The sequence below is a fragment of the Dicentrarchus labrax genome, unplaced genomic scaffold (assembly GCF_905237075.1).
Source record: "Dicentrarchus labrax unplaced genomic scaffold, dlabrax2021, whole genome shotgun sequence".
Lineage (NCBI taxonomy): Eukaryota > Metazoa > Chordata > Actinopteri > Moronidae > Dicentrarchus > Dicentrarchus labrax.
The window spans coordinates 32,240,630-32,257,170 of NW_026136704.1; the positions used below are offsets into that span (position 1 = coordinate 32,240,630).

The 16,541-nt window shown below is 37.7% G+C and overlaps 2 protein-coding genes and 3 non-coding genes across 8 annotated transcripts in view; 1 reads left to right on the forward strand and 4 right to left on the reverse strand.

Annotated features, from left to right (window-relative positions):
- si:ch211-137a8.2 (uncharacterized protein LOC777613 homolog) overlaps nt 1-4,828 on the reverse strand; it is a 33,154-nt gene extending 28,326 nt beyond the window's left edge. Inside the window, exon 1 of one of the 4 annotated variants that reach the window (XM_051399651.1) lies at nt 4,659-4,828. The gene's annotated coding sequence lies outside the window, so the exon portion shown is untranslated. Of the gene's footprint in view, nt 1-4,540; nt 4,617-4,658 lie in introns of those variants that run through there. The other 3 variants (XM_051399655.1, XM_051399654.1, XM_051399652.1) reach the window with 3 other exon arrangements.
- capns1b (calpain, small subunit 1 b) overlaps nt 1-16,541 on the reverse strand; it is a 161,682-nt gene that overhangs the window by 132,281 nt on the left and 12,860 nt on the right. The gene's annotated exons all lie outside the window — the stretch shown is intronic.
- Nucleotides 7,061-7,152, reverse strand: trnar-ucu (transfer RNA arginine (anticodon UCU)). The gene is given in 2 exon segments: nt 7,061-7,096; nt 7,116-7,152. It is a non-coding gene; the product is annotated as a tRNA-Arg (tRNA).
- trnar-ucu (transfer RNA arginine (anticodon UCU)) lies at nt 10,967-11,058 on the reverse strand. The gene is given in 2 exon segments: nt 10,967-11,002; nt 11,022-11,058. It is a non-coding gene; the product is annotated as a tRNA-Arg (tRNA).
- trnar-ucu (transfer RNA arginine (anticodon UCU)) lies at nt 11,641-11,732 on the forward strand. Its single transcript is given in 2 exon segments — nt 11,641-11,677; nt 11,697-11,732. It is a non-coding gene; the product is annotated as a tRNA-Arg (tRNA).

A 16,541-nucleotide genomic window follows, 5' to 3' on the forward strand; every position in this document is an offset into this window, starting at 1 on the left:
GCGCCGACCACGGGGAGGGAGGGCGGAGCCTGGGGACATAATGAAGGTAATCTGAGTCATAATGAAGCCCAGCAGCCTCTGCACATAAAACACATAAACGCCTCCGAAAAACCCAGAACGTGCTGCGTTCTCTCTTTAACTCCTTCCTCTGCTTTCAGCTTCACCTCAGCTCTCCTTCCTCTTCCTCACAGCTGTATGCTTCACTGTCTGTTCACTGTCAAAGGATTCATTCATTTATCTGTGTGTATGTTATCTGCTGTGGAAACAGCTGTAATGCAGACAATGTATATTGTACTTTAATATGTTAAAAAGAGGAAGCAGCTCTCAAGCAACTAGAATCGGTTGACAGTGTTTATTTATTTATCATGTTAAAGAATATTTAATCATTTCTTCTTTTAATAAAGTTAATTGTTTAAGAATGCAGCATTCTCGGTCCTTTTTTAGTCATATTGGTGAAAAATCCACATAAAAAAGACTTAAAGAATTCACTATATAAGACGCCATATTGGTTATCTGTGCATTTCCTCTAAAATCGGTCTCAAAAATCCCGTATCGGTCGCTCTCTACTCGCCATCGACGTCCAAAACAAAACAGTCTTTTCAGGGATCCAGCGTAAAATTACACTACACACTGTAGCTGAAACATTAATCAATTAAATAATTTATTTAAGTGTAAATGTTGCTTGTTTTAGATTCTCAAATGTAAAGTTTGGAACCTATGAGGGAGAATTTTTTTTACAATTTTCACACTTTATAGACCAATTGATTAATCAGTTAGTTCAGGCTCAGGTAATAATTTAAACAGGGTTCCCACTTTTTCCAGGACATTTTTTCTTCAATACAGGACAGACAGTTGACCAGTCATTGGCCATGGCTTGCGTTTGTAGCGCACCTTCCAAGTACACCTTTCTCACAGCAGCTAGTTTGACATAAACTAGTTGGGTAAAAACAGTTCTGTTCCATTTAGTGTAGCAAAGCCTTTCCAGTTGGCCAACATGCTCCTTGACTCTGTTTGACCTGAATGAAACGTTAATTAATATCATCGGTAACACCTGTTTTTATCCGACTATTTCATGTAAAAATGGCTGCTGTGAAAAAGGTCTGTTGACTACAGCTTTCCTCTAACTGTAGCATTAATTTTGCCACAGCACAGGATAGGATACAATTAAAAATTCCAGGTCAACACAGATTTTTTCCAGGATTTTTCATCATTTTAATCAATTTCCAGGAGCTTCCTTGACTAGAAAACTAGTCTCAATATTTCCAGGTTTTCCAGGACGCGTTGGGAACTCTGCTGAAGCATTTGAAAAGAACAAATGAGTATGAAACAATAAGAACTTTTAACGCTCTCGTAGTTTCAGGTGGGAATGGGGTCAAACGGATCAGATCTCAGGTGACTGTAAACATCCAGCTCAGATCGGGTCGCGGTAGTGAAACTGTAGCTGCAGGTATATGATATGTGACACAGTTTCAGTATGGAAGCAGTGAGACCTCAGTGACACTGGAGCCCTCCACCCAGAGTCCAGGATCTCCCCGTACAACAATTATGACCGATGTTACATTACAGCAGCGTAGTCCGACCCGAATCAGCTACAGACACAGAAAGCAGGTTTATAATGAGGAGATTATTAATTGTTTAATGCTGAACTGAACTGGTTCAAACATTAGAGTTAGTTTGGTGGAAAAGGGGTCCTACTGGTCCACACAATTGCAGTGTTTTTGAACCGTTCATCTGACCTCCGTCCTGTATCTAACCATCATGAAGTAATGCGTTAGAGAAAGTTCGCTGCCACTAGATGTCACACTGGAGCGCCAGAATCTCAGAACAACAAGTGGGCGCTACAGCCAACCAGACTCCATAGAGAAAACCAGAAATTTTACCTCACAGATAAAATAAAACTCACCAAAACAGTCTTTGTTCATCTTTCCAACAATCACTTAATATGTATGTTTAAATACAGTATAATTTGGGGATATGAATAACTATACTGTATAAAGTTATTTGCTGTATACCAGACTGCTGTGGCAAAAAAACACTTAGTGCAAGTGAACGCGTCAACTATTGCTGATTGTCATTCGAATATGTATATAAATAGACTCCAAATAACCTGTTTTTGTCCAAACAACAGAGATATTCTGTTTACACGATATAAAACAGATAAAAAGCAGTTAATAGAATATCAGTATTTCATTTATTGAGCTCGATTCAACCACAGTTAATACGTGCATTATAAGCAACTTCGCTTCTACTGATTCAGTCATTTTAGTTATTTAAGTGATGAAGAGAAATAAACATTTGTAACTGCGGTGTTGTACTGAAGCCCCGAACACATGAGGAGTTGTTGTTGTTGATGTTTGTTCAGTGTGAATCTAAAGTGTTTGTTAGAAACCAGAGACATGTTTCATTGTTTCCCATCAGGTGTGGCCGAGGATCAGTCTGCCGCCAGACGCCCAAAACAGGTCTGAGTGTTGTTCTGCTGTCGCTGGGCGGAGAAACTGTTTCACCACCACAACAACGCATTCCTGCAGAAAGGGCTGCCGGAACCGAGCCTGAAGAGCACAGCGTTAATTAAAGCTGCAGTAGGTAACTTTTATAAAAATATGTTTTAGTCATATTTGCTGAAACTTTCACTTTATCCTGACAGCAGAACATGAGATGGATAATGTGTGAAAAAAAATCAGGTTCCTCTGGCTCCTTCTAGTGCTCCTAATGCGATTTACAAGAAACCACCGGGCCTGAATGAAAACAACCAATCAGAGCCGAGAAAGATCTAAAAAAAGATTTGGGTTGGAGGCTTGAAAATAGTTGATTGTTCAGTCTCATTCGCAGAGTCCCAAAGCATCTGTATTTGACTCCCTGGGAATGAGACTCAACAGTCTGTCTCTTTCTCAGCTCTGATTGGTTGTTGTGGTTCGGGCCCGGTGGTTTCTTGTAAATGTCATTAGGGGCACTAAGAAGAGCCAGAGGAACCTGATGTGTTCACAGACTATCCGTCTCATGTTCTACTGTCAGGATATAGTGAAAGTTTCAGCAAATATGACAAAAAATATTCTTTATAAAAGTTACCTACTGCAGCTTTAATTTCATTTTTCAAGCAAAAACGTGAAACATTTTCTGTTCCAACTTCTTCAATGTGAGGATTTGCTGTTTTTCTTTGTCATTCATGAGAGTGAAGAAGAGTTTTTCACAATTATATAGACTAAATTAATCTGTTTAGCAATAAAATAAGCAGCAGACTAATCGATATTTAAAGTCAGTTGAATGCCACCAAACAGCCTCTGTTACAGTGTGTGAGGAGTGTGTTTGTTGTATGTTGAGGTGGATAAAGATCAGTACATAACATGACCGCTGGTTGTAAACAACTAATGGAAATTTACTTAATGAAGCTACATAAAGTTTGAATTCTAAGCTCTTCAGACGGCGTGTTTTATCTGATTGCCTGATCAACCCTCAAAGATTTTTACTTTACAATCATTTAAAACTTAAAATGCAGTAAATCCTCAGATTTGAGAAGCTGCAATCACAGAATATCTGATATTTTTGCTCGATAAACAACTAAAAGATGATAATTAGTTTGATAATTAGTTCAATTAGTTAAACTGCAACAGTTTCTATCAGTCGATTAATAAACTGATCCGTCTGAAGACTCTCTGTCTCATTAACGCTGTTTAGATTTGTTGTTTAATGTTTTAAATAATATATATATATTGACATTGTTTGTGCTTGCTTTGTTGTTTTTATTGTTTTATTGTCTCTGAATAATAATAATTAATTTATAATATTTTGTTTTGCTCAAACAGGTTCAACCTGCATTGTAATTTACTGTTTTAATGGATGTACTTTTGGATTATTGTGCACATTAACTCGAGTTTATCAACACATTTTAAAACAATGCTGTATAACAGTTGGAGGTTTAAACATAAGAATCAACACGATATCAGAAAAACTAAATCTCCCAATCTTTATTCTTAAGTATGATCCTCATAATCGATTTTATTTGTTTGTCTGCCTTTCTAATCTACTTTACCTAGTTTCTACTTTTGTATTTTATTTTGAAATTCCAGGCTTCAGTGACATTTTATTGTCATTCACAACAACAAAGTTTTACAATTAAATTTGGACACAGTTCCCTTTATGTTAATTATTAATAATAGGCTATTCAGATCAGCCTGATACCTGTCCCCGTAACCATGGCAACAGAGGGACACACGAACACCACCGCGCGCACGTTTTCCAAAAAAAAAAACTCCCATCCCGAGGGCAACACAGGCTACAGCCCTGTGTCAGTCAACGTCTCTCTCTCTCTCTCTCTCTCTCTCTCTCTCACACACACACACACACACAGACAGACAGACAGGCAGACAGACAGAAACCGGTTCCTGTGTACAGACTGTAAATTACCACCTGCACAGTCTCATTACATGTTTACACACAAAAAAACAACTTAAAACACAAACAGTTCCGGTTTTAAACGACAGACCGTGAACGCAACACACCGGGTAACGTCAACGAGTCTCTGATTAACGACTGATTGACTTACCGGCTGCTTGATGAGCTCATTTCAGGAAGAACAATAAACAAACAAACATCCGACTTTGAGGATAAAACCCTAAAAAACCCTTCCGGTGGTGGAGGTGAGGCAGAGGGGGGAGACTCACCTGGTGGAGGTGAGGCAGCTTCAAAAACAACACAGCGACTGAACAGCAGCACGTAACCCGAAGCTACCTGCTGCAGGTAGTTTACAGGCCACGCCCCCTCTGAACACACACACACACACACACACACACACACACACACACACACACACACACACACACACACACACACACACACACACACACACACCTGCAGCTGCTCACCTGCACCCCGCTCCATTTATCAGCCCTGACCTCCTCCGCTGGGTCCTAGAGGCAGCGTTCACTGCAGGTGGGGGCGGACAGGTGGAGGGGGTTTCGGAATGGGACGCGGCCCCTGCTGGCCTACTTTACTTTCTCATGAAACCATAAACACATAAAAGTGCAGCGTCAGTCTGAGATAAAGATAAACAAGAGATTAATCTTTAATCAAACACTCAAACAATGTCCTGTATTTATAATGAAACTCATTATAATAATGTATAACACTATTCATACCTTTCAAAATAAAGGTACAGACAGAAATAAATAATAAAGAGTGAAACTTTTATTATATATTTATATTTATACAAATATGTTTTTTATTTCTTTATTCTTGTGTGTTTACTACAAAGCCTGTATGATCATCATTGTTGCCTCGTAGCGTAGCATTAGCTCTCTGCCTCGTAGCGTAGCATTAGCTCTCTGCCTCGTACCTCTGGCCGGTGATCGTGGTATCAGGTCGATAATGCCCTTTGAGCTGTGCATTATCAAGAAGTAATGGACACCTGGTCGGGCATTATTCCTCCATCTTAAAAACAAGGACGGGAGGAGAGACGGGAGGAGAGACGGGTGGAGAGACAGGCAGAGAGACGGGTGGAGAGACAGGCGGAGAGACGGGCGGAGAGACGGGAGGAGAGACAGGCGGAGAGACGGGCGGAGAGACGGGCGGAGAACATAACACACTGTCTGTGGCGTCATCGTGTAACATCAGTGATCCACATGTAAACAAAAGGGCGTCTTCCTCCAACATAATCTATCCAATTATATTAAAGTTATTAAATTTAATTTTTTTTTTTTTTTTTTTTTTAATTTATTATTATAAAATATTTTTTTTAAAAATTTTTTTAAAAAGATCTATACTTAAAATTTTTTATTTTTTTTTATAAAACCCAAAAACCCCAAAAAAAAAAAAAGGGAGAGGGAAAGGGGGGGAGAAAAAAAAAAATTAAAGAGAAAAAGAAAAAAAGATAAGGGGGGGCGGGGGGGGGGTGGGGGTGTTTTTGGGGGAGAGAGGGGGGGGGGGGGGGGGGGGGGGGGGGGGGGGGGGGGGGGGGGGAAAAAAAGAAAGACAGACGCACAGCAACAACATTATATATAAGTTATTATATTATAGTTATATATAAGTTATTATATTATAGTTATATATAAGTTATTATATTATAGTTATATATAAGTTATTATATTATAGTTATATATAAGTTATTATATTATATTATATATAAGTTATTATATTATAGTTATATATAAGTTATTATATTATATTATATATAAGTTATTATATTATAGTTATATATAAGTTATTATATTATATTATATATAAGTTATTATATTATATTATATTATAGTTATATAAGTTATTATATTATAGTTATATATAAGTTTATTATATTAAATTATATATAAGTTATTATATTATAGTTATATATAAGTTATTATATTATATTATATATAAGTTATTATATTATAGTTATATAAGTTATTATATTATAGTTATATATAAGTTATTATATTATAATTATATATAAGTTATTATATTATAGTTATAATTATATGTTATTATATTATATTAGATTATAATTATATATAAGTTATTATATTATAGTTATATATAAGTTAGTTATATTATAGGTATATATAAGTTATTATATTATAGGTATATATAAGTTATTATATTATAGTTATATATGTTATTATATTATAGTATATTATAGTTATATATATTATTATATTATAGTATATTATAGTTATATATAAGTTATTATATTATATTATAGTTATATATAAGTTATTATATTATATTATAGTTATATATAAATTATTATATTATATTATATTATATATAAGATATTATATTATATTATAGTTTTATATATAAGTTATTAAACTAATTAAAATTAATAACAGACAACAATGTAAAGTCTGTAAACACACACTGAATATTTAGTTTTCTTTATAGATATAAAATATGATGTTCTGGCTCGTAGCGTAACGTTAGCTCTCTCCTTCTAAGTGGCAGTAAATGGAAATTCTGAGGTTTTTGTTAATTTAATAGCATAAAATAAGAACAGCAGAGTCCCAAAACCAGTTGTGTCAACAATTTTCCCAAATTCAATGAAACTACCTTGATGTTTACTTCAATCTCTTCACCGCTCGCTCATAAAGCTCGACTCTGGTGGGACTCGAACCCACAACCTTTGAATCACTTCTTCTGTGTTCAACTAGAAGTCCAACGCGCTATCCATTGCGCCACAGAGCCACATGACCTACCCAGTGATATAGAGTACTAACACTGTGAAGGACACGTAGGAGCAACCGGCATAAAAATTGGTACGCATGTGTATCATGTTCAGACAAGCAAAAAAGCCTCTTGGACCCATACCCCAAACCCAACAGGAAGTCAGCCATTTTGAATTTAGTGGTCATATTCTGCGATTTTTTTGCCTTGTATTTGAACGAACTTCTTAGAGGGAACTCGGATCGACTCGAAATTTGGTGAGTGAACTCTAAAGACATTAGCGATTAAAAGTTGTGGTATTTGTGGCGGTACGTTGAACCCGTGGCGTGGCGTCGGACTTTGACAATTCGCCATGAAACAGGAAGTTGTCATAACTTTAACGTACACGCTCCAATCTGCGACAAACTTCACACATTTAAGAGTCAGAACTCATCTACAATAATTTGAACATTTTAGGTCACACAAACTCAGTTTTATAAGTTACGTTCTCCATTAAGTTACAAAATATGTTTGACATCAGTTCCATTAAAGCCCCCGAATGAAACAGAAACATATAAAGGTGATATTAGAAAATCAATCCAAATACATATCTTCTTTTTTTTATTGAACTTAAGTGTCACAGAGTCTAAAATGTGTCAATAACAGATCAATCATTTCAGTTTTTTAACACATTATTTTCAAAATGAAGACATTAAGAGATAGATAGATAGGTAGATAGGTACTTTATTGATCCCTGGGGGGCACATGAAGGCGTTACAGCAGTTCACATTCAAAGTGACGATTTAAGAATAGAATAAATAAATAACAAAGAATAAACAACAGTAAGTAAACATCTTGACTTAGACCACCTCAGTCTGAGACCAGGACTGGGTCCAGTCCGAGTTCTTGCAGCCAGACGTACGATTGCATGTGACCTTTATTGGACGCCTGGTAACCATGGTTACAGCCAATATCAGTACCCCCTCTTTCAGATGGATTTTGAATTAAACCATTTTAATTCCATTTCTGAACCGTCAGTGGGTTTGTTCTGAAGGACGAAGTTAACTTCAGGAAAAGCTGCTACAACATTACAGTAACAGGTAACAGGTACAACGCTGAGAGTCATCAATGCATAAACCTCTAAACATCAGACATAAAGGTCAAATGAGTCGGTTTTGGAACAGATTTAAGACTCAATAAAAAGATATTTAACTGGGACATTGTCACAGGGTCTGTTTTAGTAAAAGGTCCATTTATGTTGATTTCTTTTGGGTGGATGATCCTGAAAAACTTGAGCTGTCTGGGAGAGAAAACTGAGCTGTAAATGTGTTTCTGATGTCTTGTTAACCCGTCCGGACTCAGAAACTTTGTGTGCATGACACGAAAATCAAATCAAAACCAATGAAATCAAGTCAACTGATCTGTATCTAAAGACCTCAGACCGCCGCTCACATGCAGACGCACACGTGCAGACGCTGACATATAAAACACACAGCAGCCGACCGACAGACACAACAAATCAATGCCTGCTTCTACACGTGTGTCAGTGTGTGTGAGCTCATCTGCATATATGCAAATGAACTCACACACGCTGACTGCCATATACGTCGGCGCAGAGACTTTATCTCTATGCAATTATGTAAATGAGGCCTGGTGTTGTAGGACAGTTACGTAAAACGCCGTATTTTTAAAAAGAAGGTTTAGCAGGAAATTACATAAGACGCAGGTTTCTGAGGCTATTTACAGCCGACACAATGTGCTGGATTCATGGCTGCGAGGAAAGCTGCACGGAAGCCAGAGAGCGGGAAAATGTAGTTCATCAGCTTCTGTTGATAATAATTCATCAATCTCAAAGGATTATTATGTGTTACCGTGTTTGAGCTGCTCTCATTGGCTGCTCTTGGTTTGGAAACAATGCCTGGTAACACAGGATCTGGTATTCCAGATAAACAGTAAAATGTGTTTGTGAACAGATTTGAGGAGAGAAATAGTCAACAACAGAATCTGGATCCATGTCTGATCAGCACTGTTTGACAGTTTGATCTGAGTTTGGTGCATTTTTATCAGATTTTCTTCTTTTTAGTGTATTTTTCATGTTTTTTTGTTAAATTTTTCATTATTATAGGGTGTTCTTTTTGGATTTTTTAGGTTTCTCTGGTGTTTTAAATGTATTTTTTGTGCATTTTTCATGTTTTTACTGTGTTTTTTCGTTGTGGTAGCTGGACAGACTTACTGAGAATGAGCTGTCAATCACAAGGTAGCCCCGTCCTAAAGCATACCCTGCTTTATGGTCTATTTTACTCTAAATGGGACCATCAGCTACTAAATGAACATCATGCTGTATGGAAGAAGACTGAAACTAGAGACTGAGACCATAAACTCATCAGGAAACTGTTTACTGAGGGAATAAATCAACTGAGAAGTTGGCTCATTTCTCCCTAAGACTCGATACTATCAGACTACTTCTGGATCTGCCCCTAGCTGGCCTTCACAGACCTTAAAGCTCTGTCCGTTATATGAACTGTCAGTGGGACCTTTACCTACAAGACCTCTGTTTGTTTCCTGTGTGAAACCAAAGGTGACTTATCTGACTTATTTAACACGTTTTTCTAAAACAACAACAAAGTAATTTTGGTCCTCAAGTCCTCAGAGATCTCTTCAAAGTTTCCACAAGAGATAAAAGTGACCAGCAGTCTTTTCCAGTCGTACAGGAAGGACATATTCTTTCATGGTTGGGGATTAAACTCAGCTGGTTCTTGGTGACCAGTCAGATGTGTTTCTAAGATGGCTTACGGCTCATTACCTTCCCTTTGGCCTTCTGCACCAGGCCTCCTAAGATGGTGGACGGTTGATTAACCTCACTCGGTTGTAAGTAGCTAAAGAGCTAAAGCGGACACACTCCTGTTGTGCTGCTCTCAGTAGCTTAATTGAGCGGATTGGGTTTAAGCGGTTATGGAGATGAATGGAGGCTGTTGTCGGACGATGAGTGGATGCTTTGGAGTCGTTGTGGAGCTGATGAGGATTAGCTGATGCTCAGTCTGATGACAGACGCATCTCTGTGGAGGTTCTGCACGGTTCACTGAGCAACGATCGCTGAGGCTCAGGAGGGACGACGACAGCGACATTAGCATCACACTCTGCAGTACTGCAAAATATAAAAATATTCTTAAATATAATAAAATGTTCTTAAAACCAGAATAAAAATCTAGCCACGGAAAGATTGTAATGAGCCTTAAAATTAGTTAAACTAAGTATTTTGGTCCCTTTATCCAGTCGAATTTAAGAATTTGTACCTTAATCCAGAATTATTCTTATTATTAACATTTTTGATAACACCAAGAGGCTCTATGGTGCAATGGATAGCGCATTGGACTTCTAGAACAACAGGACAGAAGTGATTCAAAGGTTGTTGATCCCACCAGAGTCGATGGCGTGTAGATGAAGAACTATAAAGTAAAGTTACAAAACATTTCAAATGAACTTCAAACTGTGATAAGTTGACAGTCGCTATTAAGTCGACCTTCCACAAACTGTGTTTCTTTAGTTGTTTCACAGAGTTTCAATGGTTGTGGGTTCGAGTCCCACCAGAGTTGATTGGTTGACAGTAGTTGGGTAAGAATTTAACTCCACGGTATCCTCTCATACCATCTAAGACTGTGATCTTAACTTTTTTTTTTTACAAATAGTCCCTATGAAGTGAAATACTACTTGAACATATAGTATGCATAGTAAGTCAAATTATTATGTGTTCTGTTCTTGGATCGAGTCGGATTATAGATAAATAAAAGCCTGTAGAAGTGATTACAGAATCAACACGGCTTGTACTTTGATATTAAACCTGTAAATCCACAGAGCTTGACTCTGGTGGGACTCGAACCCACAACCTTTGAATCACTTCTGAAGTGTCTGAGTAGAAGTCCAATGCGCTATCCATTGCGCCACAGAGCCTCATAGGGCACCCTGGTCACATGATGTGAGATTTTTTTTTGTGGTTTCACAGTGTTTTAAGTTTGGCTTCAAACTGTAATGGGTTCCACGAGGACCCTCAAGTCCCCCGAGGATACTGGTTCTGAATACTGGTCCACGTATCCACGTTTCACCCTGTTACTGCTGTTAGTGCTCGTTAATGTTGGTTGCAATAAAAACATTATAGCTATAAAGGAAAATGTTTAGGTTTTCTTTAACATGATTTGACCAGAAGACCTCATGGATTTGAGTTGGTATTGAAGCTATAAGAGTCTGGAGATTGCGAAGCGAAGATTGCCTCTAGTGGGACTTGAACCTACAACCTTTGAATGCCTTCTGCAGTGTGTAGCTAGAAGTCCAACACACTATCCACTGCACCACAGAGCCTCAGAGCCCAGAGGATGATACACAGCAATAACATGCTCTGCACACTGTTGTAAACCTATAGAGGTCAACTAAGGTGGGACTCGAACCCACAACCTTTGAATCATCTGTCCAGTGTCTAACTAGAGGTCAAAATGGAGGATAACGAGAACACAAACTGTTTTGGCCAACTAACTCCGTGGCTCTGTGGCGCAATGGATAGCGCATTGGACTTCTAGTTAAACATTGATGAAGCGATTCAAAGGTTGTGGGTTCGAGTCCCACCAGAGTCATGTTTTAAAAGGTCAGTATGATGAAAGGTTATAAAAAAGGAACAAATAAATCACGACAAACTAAAAAAAATGTTATAGGTTCCAAAGCAAGTTTATTGTTTACTGGATTAAATCTTTAACAACAAAACTTCATAAATGAAAATGAATGAAAATAAACTTTAATTAATTAACAATATTTAGAGATTTATTATTATCTGTGTTTTATCCCCTTTTCAGCCCCAAATAGCTGCTCAGCGTTAATTCTTTTGTTTATTGTTGAATTACTGTGGATGGATTTTGGATTTACATTTGTCCTTTCAGCTGTAGAAATATTTCATCAAGAGCTTTTGTTTAATATAATTACTTTTTACCTAAAATGTCACTTACACGCCTCTGGTTCTCAGAAATAGCTCCTCTCTTGTTTGTTTATGTAGATCAGGTCCACTAGGTCCAAACCCTTTTCCTTAAGGAACCCTTTTCTATCATAACTTATTATACAATTCTCTGTCTGTCACATCACATTATGGACAATAAATGAAACAAACAAACAAACAAACATGTATTATGTATTTTTAAATCATTTTAAACAATAATAAAGACTTAATAGGCTTCTTTTTTTTTTTTTTTTAACAAACTAGTGTTTCCTTGTCCCTAATGCTTGGCCATTGTTCTATTAGTCCAGTGGTTCCCAACCTGGGGGTCAGGACCCTCACTAGGGGTCACAAAGCTTCACAGGGGGTCATGAGGCATTCTTGATTGGATGGGGTGTAGGAAAACATATCTATATAAATCTATATCTATATGTCATCGTCCTGCAGTAAAAAAAGTATGCAGTTATAACAACCAAAGTGAAGAAAACAGTGAATTTATCAGCAAAGAAGCCGATTAAGTCTGTATGATTGTTAGGAATAAAATTAAGAACATAATACAGGCAGAGTATTTTATACAAAGCTTCTAAAAATATAAATAAAACTCATCTTTGATAAATATTCACACAAACTTACTTCAGTTATTGAGTTCACTGCTTACTTCTCATTTGTTATTTTCATTAAATATAATATGAAATAAATAAAATACGTCAGTTTATAGAAAAGAAGAAGTTTGGTAACGACGTAAATTATTTACCTTTACTTTTACTTTTCTGCACAGAAGTGAACCAAACACACTGATTCCAATATCGTCAATAAGAAGAATCATATTTTACCCAACATGCACCAGAAAACATGACACAATGGACTGCACACCCACACACACACACACTGACCTCCTCAACTTTCCGCCTCGATGCCCAAACAGCCTTTTGTTCTCTGAACTGACCAATGACACGTCCATTGTCCGCCTGTCCGCCAATCGCGCCTCCTATTGTGCCGCAAACCCACCAATCGGAGCGCCGTATGTATCCCCGAACGGACCAATCAGCTGCCAGTACGGTCTATATGACACACCCACTTCTTTCTTTAACACACACACACACACATACACACACACACATCCATTCACTCTTTCTTTTGTTTAAACTTGTACATGAGTGTGTGTGTGTGTGTGTGTGACCTTTACTGCAACATCAGCCGCGACCTTTCTAATGACACAGAGCGGGAGCGTTAGACTCTTCTATCTGACGCAATAAGAGGAGAGAAATGACAGAAAAAGGGTCAAATGTTCTGTTTCTGTTGTCTTTGTCGAGTTGTTACAGGAGACGTTTCCTCGTTTTCACCAAGGAGCAGAAAAATCGCATTTATCTACCAAAAACTGCCAAAGAGGAAAAAACCACATTGAGTTTTTCTGACTGTTTACTGACTTTAAATGTTCTTTTAAGTCCAGGTGAGATGAAAAATGTCAAAAGTTATATTGTTCCCCTGATACGTCAGCATGAACTAACTGATTTCAACCAATAATATCCCGATATTCACCCGTCAATCAATCTTCAACTGTTAGCCACACAGAGTGAAGAGTCATTAGTTAGCTACCTAGCGGAGCTCACTGATTACTGTACAAACTCAACTTTATCAGTGATTTGGGTGAAACTGGATCAGATTTTATGGCGAGAATATTGTCTGGTCTTCAAGTAGTGTTTCACCTCATAGGGACTATTTGTAAAAAAAAAAGTTAAGATCAAAGTGTTTGTCGGTATGAAACCTTTGTCTTCTTCTGTCTAAGGGCAAATTTAATAGCATAAAATAAGAACGCCGTATTAGTTTTTAGCTATTAGGAGCCAAAGTCCTTCAACCCTGTAATTATGTTTTAGCAACTCACAAACTGAAAATAATTACAGCTTTTTCCAAGAACAACAGACCAGCTGAAAATCACTGCACACTTGACTGAGTCCTACAACAGCTCGTTAGAAAAAAAAGAAAAACGTATAAGAGAGAGAGGATGAAACAGCAGAGGTCACATAAAGCACGACAAAGTCAGCACAGTTTTCAAATTTGACGTTTGTTCTTAAATAAGTAGCTAACACCTGAGGATATTTGAAAAGATGTTTTTAAGGTATATAAGCAAGAAGCTCTGTGGTGCAATGGATAGTATGTTGGACTTCTAGTTAAATGCTTGAGAAGTGATTCAAAGGTTGTCGGTTTGAGTCCCACCAGAGTTGAGTTTTAACAGGTCAGTTTGATGAAAGGTCATAAAAAAACAACAAATAAATCATGAGAAACTAAGAAAACTGTTAATGGTTGCAAAGCAAGTTGATTGTTTACTGGATTAAATCTTTAACAAAAAAACTTCATAAATGGAAATGACGTTATACAGTGTTGAAATAAATTCACTTTTCTTAGCATTAGCATTTAACAGGCGGTAGTCGGCCTATAATCTGACAGTGAAGTTTACTCAAAATCCCTTCAGTCGCATCCTGTCGAGTTCACCTCTGCAGGAACCCGAGGGCGCGTTTGATTTATCGGGAGGAGAGCAGAGACGGGCGGATCTATCGGAGGAAAAAAACATTCCTGCAGAGTTGAGTTAAATCAAGCGCGCCCAAAGAGAGATCACATTATTCAGAGAAAGACTCCTGTACCGCCTCAGGTGACGAGGAGCACGGCGGGAAGCTTAATGTGTGTGTGAATTCATTTTCTGGTGTGTGTTTAGGCCGACAGTGTGTGTGTGTGTGTGTGTGTGTGTGTGTCTCTCCTGTGGGCGATGAAGAGCAGTGAAGGTCGGACAGTTGTCTAATGGCTCAGTGTGTGTGTGTGTGTGTGTGTGTGTGTGTGACGTCTTCCCAATATTTTCAAATTATATGAAGATATAACTGAAACAAGGGTAAAAAGAGAGAGAGAGCAGGAGGGAAGAGGGCGAGTCGCATTGAGAAAGAATGGAGAGAGAGAGAGAGCGAGAGAGAGAGAGAGAGAGAGTGTATGAGGAGATAAAAGAGAGAGAGAGAGAGTGTATGAGGAGATAAAAGAGAGAGAGAGAGAGAGAGAGAGAGAGAGTGTATGAGGAGATAACAGGGAGACTGTTCCATAATGGTTCCTATTGTTCGCCTCCTGCTGGTCACAGCGACTCACTGCAGCTGTGAATGCCAGTTGTTGCGTAAGAGGGCGTCGAACAGCAGTTAAGTGTTTAATTTATAAAATCATCTGCTGCACGAGGAAGAGGAGGAAGGTGGAAATGCTTCCTCATCAGCACTGATATTTACTTGTTTCAGTTTTAGGCCCGTTGACGCAGAAAGTAGCAACAATACAAGCAAAATATAATAATTTGACTGCAGCTGTGAGTTTATTTAAAACACATTTAAAGACAAATGGAGCTAAACTACAATAACAAAATAAAAACACTCAACTTAAAAATGTTTTTAGTTGTAAAACAGAAGAAAACACATTTAACAAGATATCGGCAGCTTTGACTCGTAGCTACATAATTCAACCGTGATATTAATTTATTTAAAGAAAATTAATTCTAGTTGGTTACATCTGCAAATGAATGTTAGTTAACCCATTTTAATATAAATCCCAAATGTTCACAGTGCAGAAACTACTGAACCTCAACAATGTGACCATAATAAGTTACATCATAGCCAGAACTCGTGTTATGAAACCAGGACAAACTGCAGAACTCGGAGCTGTAAATCAGCATTAATTCATTCTGAAAGCGAGAGTCAATATTTCCACACGGAGCCGGCGGCGTCCGACGTTTCATTCACAAGCTCCAAAAAGGAAAGACCGGAATGATCTTCTTCCTCTTCTTCCTCGCTGAGATCTGGATCAGCTGATCTGACGTACGGCGGGACGATCAGCTGATCCTCATCAATAAATAATCTTTGTTATTATTCAGTCTGGTTCTGTGTCTCTGTCCTCGGAGGGTTCAGGTCATCGCTGGGTCACAGACTGAAACATCAGTCTGGATGAGACTCAAACCTCCGACTCTCCGTCCTCCATGTTCCTCCTTTTTTATGAGTTCATGTTCAAAGTCATCAGATCAAACTTTTGTCTATGTCCAAATATCTGCAGGAACTAGTGAGATCCCCGTCTATGTGATCAGTGCTAATTAGCATTTAGCTCGAAACACCTCTGTGCTTCACAGATCTATAACAGATAACTGATCCATAACAGATCTATAACAGATAACTGATCCATAACAGATCTATAACAGATAACTGATCCATAACAGATCTATAACAGATAACTGATAACTGATCCATAACAGATCTATAACAGATAACTGATCCATAACAGATCTATAACAGATAACTGATCCATAACAGATCTATAACAGATAACTGATAACTGATCCATAACAGATCTATAACAGATAACTGATCCATAACAGCTAACTGATCTATAACAGATCTATAACAGATAACTGATAACTGATCCATAACAGATCTATAACAGATAACTG